Source organism: Miscanthus floridulus, chromosome 7 (assembly GCF_019320115.1).
Source record: "Miscanthus floridulus cultivar M001 chromosome 7, ASM1932011v1, whole genome shotgun sequence".
NCBI classification, from domain to species: domain Eukaryota; kingdom Viridiplantae; phylum Streptophyta; class Magnoliopsida; order Poales; family Poaceae; genus Miscanthus; species Miscanthus floridulus.
In genome coordinates, this window is record NC_089586.1 from 130,474,807 (window position 1) to 130,484,238 (window position 9,432).

General features: G+C 44.4%; 1 pseudogene; it reads left to right on the forward strand.

Annotated features, from left to right (window-relative positions):
* The first annotated feature begins 2,579 nt into the window (after positions 1-2,579).
* On the forward strand, positions 2,580-7,083 carry LOC136464809 (uncharacterized; annotated as a pseudogene).
* The last annotated feature ends 2,349 nt before the right edge of the window (positions 7,084-9,432 follow it).

A 9,432-nucleotide genomic window follows, 5' to 3' on the forward strand; every position in this document is an offset into this window, starting at 1 on the left:
TCAGTGATACAAACAGTACCACTACAGTCTTAGGATAGTTAACGAAGTACAGGGCATAAGACCATCTGAAATAAAATCATAGTGCATTACAACATAATAAAAAAAGTCCAGGGAATAAGTTCATCTGAAATAAAAGCAGAGTGCATTACAACATAGTAAAAAAAGTCCAGGGCTACACGACATCGCTCGTGAATGAACCAAATACCTACTGAGTGCAACGAGGCCACTTTCCCTTCCTCTCGGCATCGGGATTCTCCTCCATCGCTGCCTTCGCTCGGCGCACACGCTCAAGCTTCTTCTCCCTCTCCGCCCTGTACGCAGCAACACGCCTCCTTTCCTCCTCTTCCTTATGCTCCTTTTCTATAGCCTCCAGTCTGCGTCTCTGCTCAAACCTCTCCTTAACCTCCGCATCCCACTCCTTCAGGCCTTCTAGACGCTGCTTGTCCGACTCCTTGATCTCAGTGTCAATCCACTGCTCAAAGTCACACAGTGGTGGAACGGTCTATAAGAAAAATAAATTGTTACAAAACAAATAAATAAGCAATACTTAATACCACAAGAAAATTAATTAACACAATAAAAATTCCTCACAAACGATGCACGGCGCTGTTGCTTTGTAGGTTCCCATGCATAATTGGGACACATCCAGTACCTCTGTCTATATGTTTCCTCATCTTCAGAGATGTCTACCTTGCAAGGATCACCACAAAAGCACATTGGTCGAGGAACACCTTCAGGGAGAGGCTTTAGATCGTAGGGATTTGTCCTCTGGCGACCATAGCTACAATTGAAAGAATTTAGTCATATTAACGGAGAACCAAACCTAAACCTAGGATTTTCTATTTGTTGCACAGATAATGAATAAACATTGGGATTACCTTGGAATACGAGCTTTACCACGCCTTGGCATCCTAACATTACGTAGAAAAAAAAATCAATCCAAAGTACCTTGCAACGAATGTAAAGGTACTAACACTACATCACCATACCTCCCAAATAAGCTTTTCATTACAAACCCTAAACAAATTTAAATCCCAACAAACACAAAATTTAACTCAATGATTATAAACCATAACATATACAACAACAACAACACTAACAACCATACATTTTGGTCATTCAATCATTTGAACTACCATACATTGCACGAATGACATGAACATGAACCAAACCTATAATGCCAAGTTCAAAAACAAACGAATCTAAATGAATGAATTGAAAGAGGGGAAAGAGTAGTACCTTGGCAAAACACCTTGATCATAACAAATTGAAATGTAATAACCAACAAATAAATAAAATACATAGTAACCCTAATGACCAACAAATAACTAACCCTAATGACACCTACAATAAACAAATAACCCTAATGACCAAAATAACTAGAAACCAAACTAACCTAACATGTTCATCACATAAAACAGTTAAACAACAATGCACTCAATGATCCTAAGCCATACATTTTGCAAATGCAAACACAAATATACCAAATCACCAAACAACCATGATTCCAAATGATTAGGGACAATGTAAGCACATCTACGCGGATAGAATGGAGGAGAGGAGGGACCATTACCTCGAGGAAGCTTCGGGAGACAAGATCCGGGCACCGGGGGTCGATTTTGGAGGTTAGAGTTTCGTGGGGGATTTGGGAGCCGTGGGGGAATGGAGGAGGGGAGGGAAGAAGAAGAAGGGGGCCTCGGCTTAAAGGGTCCAGACCTCGGCGTTGAGTCGGGTCACGCCGAGGTCTGGAGGCTCAGCGTTAAGTGACCCAACGCCGAGCTGCTGGGCCACCGTGCTTTATTGGGCCACCTGGGCCGCGCTCCGGATGGGGCCAGAGCTCGGCGCTCGGTCCGAACGCGCCGAGGTTGGGTACTTGGCGACGGCTGACACGACGTCGACGTCTCGGACCCACGCGCCAACGTGTCGACGACGACCCCGGTCTTCCGTGACGTGGCAGTACCTCGGCGTCGAGTGACACGACGCCGAGCCTCATATCTCGGCGTCATGTGCTAAGACACCTAAAAATAGTCTATTTTCAGAAAATGTTTTGGCGTTGGTATTTTTCTAAAAATTATTTTCAAAAGAGACCAAAATACGAAAATTTCACAGTAGCAGCCGGCTGTGTCTGTGTGCGGGGCACGCCCCCCCCCGCTCGTTGTTTCCCTTGGGCCCCACTGACACGCAGGTTCGGAGGTTCCTCAGCGTGGGGTCCAGCTGTAAGGCACTACATCGGGCACCAGCCAACAACAACCGAGGCAAATATGGCGCCGGAACAAAGCGAAACGAAACAAAGAAACAAAATCCGTCCGTTCATGCCAGTCTGATTCTCATGACTTCACTCACTGCCACTCAAATTATCCATCCGTTTAATTCATCCACCCATCCATTCCTGGACTAGTTTGCTCTGCCTAATTCAATTTTCGAAAAAAAAACTTATCCCTCCTCTCCTACACTAGTCTCTACTGGGAGTAGGATCTCTAGGCGTTTCATTGCCTTGCTCTGCATCCGCTAGGGACCTAACCTAGGACTAGGAGGAGAGGCACGCTGCACCTGCACGCAACAGAGAGGACGGCGAGAAAGCAACACCTCGCTTCATCCTCTCATCGTCTTTTGCTGTCCTTTTTGGCCGAGAGGAGAGAAAACATAATCGGCAGCGGGAACCCCAGCGGTTGGTTGGTACGCGATGCGATTCTTCCTCTTCCTTTCTTGAGCTCAACTTCTTGGACGATTCATTCATGGATCGGTGGTTCTTGGATTATTCAAGTTCTTGGACAATTCAGGATGGAAGGTAATGGCCACGGCAGCAGCTGGAGCCTTGAGAGGGCGATATCCAGGAAGGCGATGCAGGCCGGGAGCTCTGCTCCCTGTAAAACCTGGCTCATCGGCTTCTTCTGCGGCGTCTGCATCACGTGCCTGTTTGGTGTAGTCGCTCTCCCCCCACTTCGGGTCATTCAGATTCAGAGCCAGTCGGTCTATCCGCCGCTGCGGCGAGCGATCCTCTGGAATTTTACATTCACCCAGCCTGCTGGTAATGCTGCAAACCTTGAATCTGCATTATGGTTATTTATTTCTGATAGAACGGGAATTTCGGTGCTCTAGTTAGTTGGATAGGGCTGTACTGTATCTGTATGTGTCTGTCAGCTTATATATTGTACTGAAGAAAGGAAACAACCGTGGGTCCCATCTGAACCTCATGCAATAACTAGTTTTCTGTAGCTGCATTACACTTCCTCCTCAGTTTCATATGGCTGTAATGTACCTTGTAGCAGTGGAGAATTCATATTTCTATTTTGTTCTTCTTGTGCCCATGCCTGTCAGTCTGTACTGTAACTATGTTCTTTGGAGCAGATGGGGCAGCAGCAGCAACAGATGAGTTGCCTTCTGCACCAGAGAAGATGGAACAACCAAAGGAAAACGAGAACATCACTGAAGCGGCTAGGATAATGCACCTGTACAATGCATGGGCCATTTTGCTCAACACTGACAGAGATGAAGTCACGAAAAGCTCTGATGGGATCTTTAATAAAGGTTCAGACCTCCCACGGCCACCTCATCTGGAGGACTGCAGGACTAATGCAGAAAGAAGTAAAGTATTCGATAGTTATGGCGATAACGGCACATTCCCCCGTGGACGTTATGGAAAGGGTCACTTGGGCTTGAGTTCCTGAGCCAGAAGGATTCAGAACATGCAGATCAGCATAGACAGTATCCTCCCTGGGTATGCATGCTGAACTTGCCTGAATTTATAACTAACTATTTTGGTGATATTCTGTATGCAAATTCTGACTTTGGATTAATAATGACAAAATAAAAGATTGTAGGATCTGATGAGGAGAACTATCCATTGACCAGACAAGTGCAGAGAGATATATGGACTCATCAGCACCCAAGGAACTGCAGCAATCCAGGCTTACGGTTTCTGGTTGCAGACTGGGAGAGGCTGCCTGGATTCGGTATTGGCGCGCAGATCGCTGGAATGTCAGGACTTCTTGCTATTGCCATGAAAGAGAAGAGGATACTGGTTACAAACCACTACAACCGTGCTGATCACAAGGGTTGCAAAGGTGACAGCTCTGCTTCTCTTCTGGATTCTTGTTTTACATAAAAGTGTGGTGCTACTTGCCTTTTGTGCACACTGAACTTTGGTTGCACTGTATCTTTTAGGTGCCTCAAGATCTAGTTGGTCTTGCTACTTTTTTCCTGAGACATCTCCGGACTGCCGCAACCGGGCTTTTGAGCTCATGCAAAGCAAAGCCTGTTGGGCTGATGGTACTGTAAAAGTGAAGGAGAACTATACCTCCAAGGAAATTTGGCTTGGACGCATACCTAGGTGGAGTACAATTTTAGATTGATGTATCCTCTTTGTTTCTGAATTGTTGGTCTTTAACACACCCACACCGTCCTTGTTAGCAGTATGAGTTCCTTTTCACAATTCATCACCTCTATAGTCTTTACACTTTTCACAATCCACATGTTTACTATTTGTCCCAGAGATAAATTTAGAGCTGATTACCTATTAGAGCTGCTACTATTTCCAAAGGAATGCACTTTATGTAACATTTGTTGTACTGTAGGGTGTGGGGGAAACCATGGAAATATTTGCAACCGACGACAGAGATAAATGGTAAATTGATTACAAATCATCGTAAAATGGATAGAAGATGGTGGGTAGCACAGGTGAGTATGGGCACTCTTTAGTCACAAGTTATTGATTACACAAGACAGTTGTTCTATTAAACTGCATGACAATTCTCAAAAAACAAAACCTGTTAAATTGTACAAAGGGAATCTTACAGGCTCTTGTCCTAATTATACTTGTTTTTTCTAAAATCTCACCTTGTCTTTAACCTTCCATGCAGGCGACAAGGTATCTAATGAGGTTCCCGACAGAGTACATGTGCGGATTACTGAATGTCGCTAGGCACTCTGCATTTGGTTTGCAAGCAACAAAGTTGGTTCTTCAGAATATTCAGGATGACTCACCAAAGGTTTGAAAATCTGAAAACTGGTTTCGTGGACTCATGGTGCACCATGATTTGTTCTGATATGGTAACATCAGCACCAATATCAATATTTTTTTTAAAAAAATAATCCAAAAGGTTTCACAATTGCAGGTTGGCACTACTAGAACCAAATCTGATATTGAACGTCTTGTGTGGTCAGACCACAAACCATATATACCACGGCCTCTTCTCAGCATGCATGTAAGAATGGGAGACAGAGCTTGTGAAATGGTGGTGGCTGGCTTTGAGGAATACATGGAGTTGGCTGGCAACATGCGCAAATGGTTTCCAAGCCTCAAGAACATCTGGCTTTCTACTGAAATGCAGGTAAGTCAATTCCCTCATCCAGTGTAAATCATCTATCAAGCTTGGAGTTAGAAAGGAAGTGATAGTCAGTAGTCACCAATGTTTAGGGGTGCAAACACTAAAAAAAAATCTAACCCAAGCTGTGGAGTCAGCCATTAATGGCATGCAGATTCTCTTGCGTGTTCGAGAAAAAAATGTTTCTAGCAAGTAATTTTAGCGTCAGATGGAATTAAACTTCCCTAATAATTCTGTATGCAGGAAGTTATTGACAAAACAAAACATTACCCCCATTGGAGTTTCTACTTCACAAGCGTGGCACGCCAAGGTAGCAATATGACCATGGCAATGTATGAGGCCAGTTTGGGCCGTGAGACTAGCACAAACTACCCCCTTGTCAATTTCATGATGGCAACCGAAGCGGATTTCTTCATTGGAGCCCTGGGATCAACCTGGTGCTATCTCATCGATGGAATGAGGAACACCGGAGGGAAGGTAATGTCCGGCTATCTATCGGTGAACAAGGACCGGTTCTGAGCGATTCAAAGGCCGATTGCATTACCGATCATCGTGTAGCTCCACTAAATAGAGTTGTGGCCTAGTTTTCTTGTGTATATACAGCAGTAGCATGATGCCACCTTCTGAGAATCTGAGAAGACACCTTTACCATGAAACTTCATGACTAAGTAGGAGAACAGGACCTTGTTATATCCAATCAGGTCCATATCTTTTGATCTGGTGTCCACTAAGAGCTAGCTCGATATGTTATCTCTTCTCTTGGTCCAACTTATCGTGAAAAGAGGATGCACCTACTCTATTTTTCAGTGGCGCACATAATGTTGTGGTACACGGGAGATCCAATTAAGAAAAAAATTATACTAGTATGAAAGTAACAGCTAAACCATGTAAAAAGAAGCTGACATAGACACGTTTCTTGCACCCTGAAAACTTTCTCCTCTTTGTCAACCATTTGATTTTTTGAAGGTCTTTTTTGTTGGCTTTGAAAAGTTAGCAGGAGCATTATGCAGTCGATTAAGGAGAGATTAATTTCTGATGGTAAAAGATCGCCATGCATGAACTGATTCACGCTGAACTATGGCTGGCCATCTCCTGGCAGAAGAAAAAATGGTATGCATGATCACTGATCCTGTCCTGGAATGATCTTTCAGATGAAGATTCAGTGAATCGATTCGAGCCTATGTCGTACATGCATGCGAAACTAATACCAAGTGGGTGATTTCTACATAGGCAAAGGACCACTATGTCATGTGCACTCAGAACTGGCAATTCCTGGACATGAGTGATGCTCCAGTTCCTGCTCAACCATCCATTCATCCATCCACTGCTTGTGAGTGAGAGGCAGATGATGACCTGAAAGGGACTCTGTAACTGTACACTGAAGAAAAAGATGAACTGCCATCCATGTGACGTACGTAGTAGTGATGGAGTGCAACGCATCACAGAGGCAGGTAGTGGACACGAGCTCAATGCATTTCAGCTTGCTCCCCACTTGAGGGAGTGGTGAGATTCCTTTCGGATCCCATCAGCAATGCAGCAGCCCCAGAGAGGGTGCCGTGCACGAACAATGGCGCACCCGGCTTGCCGCTTGCATTGGTGGGGCGGCTTCAGGAAGGAAGGAGCCTTGCCCAGAGGAATCCATTGACCTGGTGATTCAGCTTGGATGGATGGGGGGGAGGAAATGCAGAAACTGTTTGGAGTGGATGCAGATGCATGGAGCTCTTTCCCGCTGCAGCAGTGAAAATGCACTACTGCATGGCCTGAATGGCAATGTTAGGTATCAAAAAGGTACATTCTGGCCATTGCCATTTGGATGCCATGCCATTCTTACCTGAATTATATGATGCCTCCCTACGAGTTACATAGTAGCCTAGCAATGCATGAAGCCCAACTTCCCCGTATCTGATGCTACATTGTTCTGAATTTTTGTGCCACTTCATGGGAGCATGATTGAAGGTAAACCACTTTTTTGCCCTCACAAAAGGAGAAGCTGACATCAGATGACAGAGGATCCGAATTGGTGTCTTGGTGATGGACTGATGCCTAGGAGGTTTTGGGGGCACCCAGCTGAGTGTGCAAAAATGCTCATCTCTCTCGTGATACATATGGATCATGTTATTCAGAGATGCGCCATTGTTTTTCTTCTCCTAAAAAATGTCAGCTCCTTGGTGCAAGAAATTCGGTTCTCTCTTAAAAGGATAGCAGATTTTGTGGGGGAAGGCTTGCCTCGATTTTTCCATGTGGGAGCCTCCGGCACTGGGTCTGCCCCTCTAGGTAGAAGGGCGGGCCTGGTGCAAGCGGTAGAGTCTTACCGCCTGTGACCAGAAGGTCCCGGGTTCGAGTCACGGTCTCCTTATATTGCACAGACGAGGGTAAGGCTTACCACTAACACCCTTCTCCAGACCCCGCATAGAGTGAAAGTTCTCTGCATTGGGTACGCCCTTGAAAGGATGGGGTAGGAGTCGAGATCAGGTGATGAGATGAGTAGATGACAAGACGACGAATGCTGCTGACGAAGCATGCAAGATACCAATAGTTGCAGTAACATGGACAAGACCCATGGTCAGCACAATGCATACGACCAGAGCATTTCTGGCGGAATTCTTTCTGGCTCCAACCTCAACTCTGAAAACTGACGACCTGTCGTGATTCGTGAACACATCCATCTATCTCAAATCTGACCATCAGTCTGTACCTCATTCTCATCATCCCATGATAGTACGACACACACAAGCAGCAGCAGCTACAACAAAAGAGGGAGAAATCAGAAATGATGGAAATGAAACAAAAATGACGAAAAAATAAAGGAAAAGAAAAGCAAGGAGGAAGAAAGAAGAAGAAAAGGTGGTTTTTGTGGCTTCTCTTTACAGCTGAAAACCTCTCTCATCTCATGTGCACCTTTTCCGTGTATCATCAGACCATCCAAAAGCAAGAGGAAATTGTTCCGGACAAATTGTGAGGGTAACCAAACAACCAACTGATAAGAAGATAGACGTCAGCATCCACCACTTCTGCAGTCTGCACTGTTTAGGACCTGTTTTGATCTAGAACTAAAGTTTAGTCACCTAAAATTTAATTGGGTAGTATTTGGATACCAACTTAACTTTAGATAACTCATGCTTAACTAGACTACACTACCCTTTGCGCATGGGAGAGAAGAGAGGTAGGTGCAAGGGCATTTATGTCTTTCCGAGTTCAATGTCATTTTTTAGTCTGGTTTAGCTCACATTTGTCAACTAGTGAACTAGCGACTAGTTGTAGTTGAACTAAGTGTAGTCCACCTATTAGTTCACCCCGTTTAAATGGATTAGAACTAAAGTTAGGTGACTAGCAATTAGTTCGGTTTATCCAAATAGGCCCTTGATTCAGTTTGACGTCTTAATTGAGCCGACACACCCCAATTAATCACCATCACTGTCAAAGCTCACAGGCCGGCATCCAGGGACTGCAAATTCTGCAATGCTCTTTTCTCTACCATGCAAATCAAATCGACAGATCATTTTGGGAACGAAGAGATTTAGAATTCAGAGATCTGTGTGATGGTGACCTGTTCAAGCCCACTAATACCTTCTTGCTTTCCAGTGTCAATGTCCATAATCTGCAGTAGCAATTGGGGGCTTCTGACTGAGCACACCAGCCTGTGCACTGCCCACTTATGGACCTTGGCTGTGTATAGATTTATGCACCATCATAGTCTGTTTTTTTTGTAAGTGGCAATCATCTGTCTCCACTTAATTAGATCCTACATATATGCAAAGATACAAGAAATTGAACAGAAAGGTTTGGTAGGGAGTGTGTGGTATATAGTACTCGTGGCTCCAGGTTGGCATGTATGCAGCTGAAAGTATAAAAATAGTTCCACTCACAATGCCCTAGATTAGGAAAACGCTACCCATGTATATATGCTCTTCCTTTCTCAAAAAAATGAAAAGCTAATTCAGGGACCATCTAAGATGGCACTATGCGCTTTTTCTCGTAAGAGAGTATCGAAAAACGTAGTGTTATTGCTAAAAAGAGGTTAATATTATTAGTTTGGTCCATGTATCAAATTACCACCTTTTCTCATGCAGTACCTATCAGTTGGAGCTTTGCTAAAGCGTAAACGGCA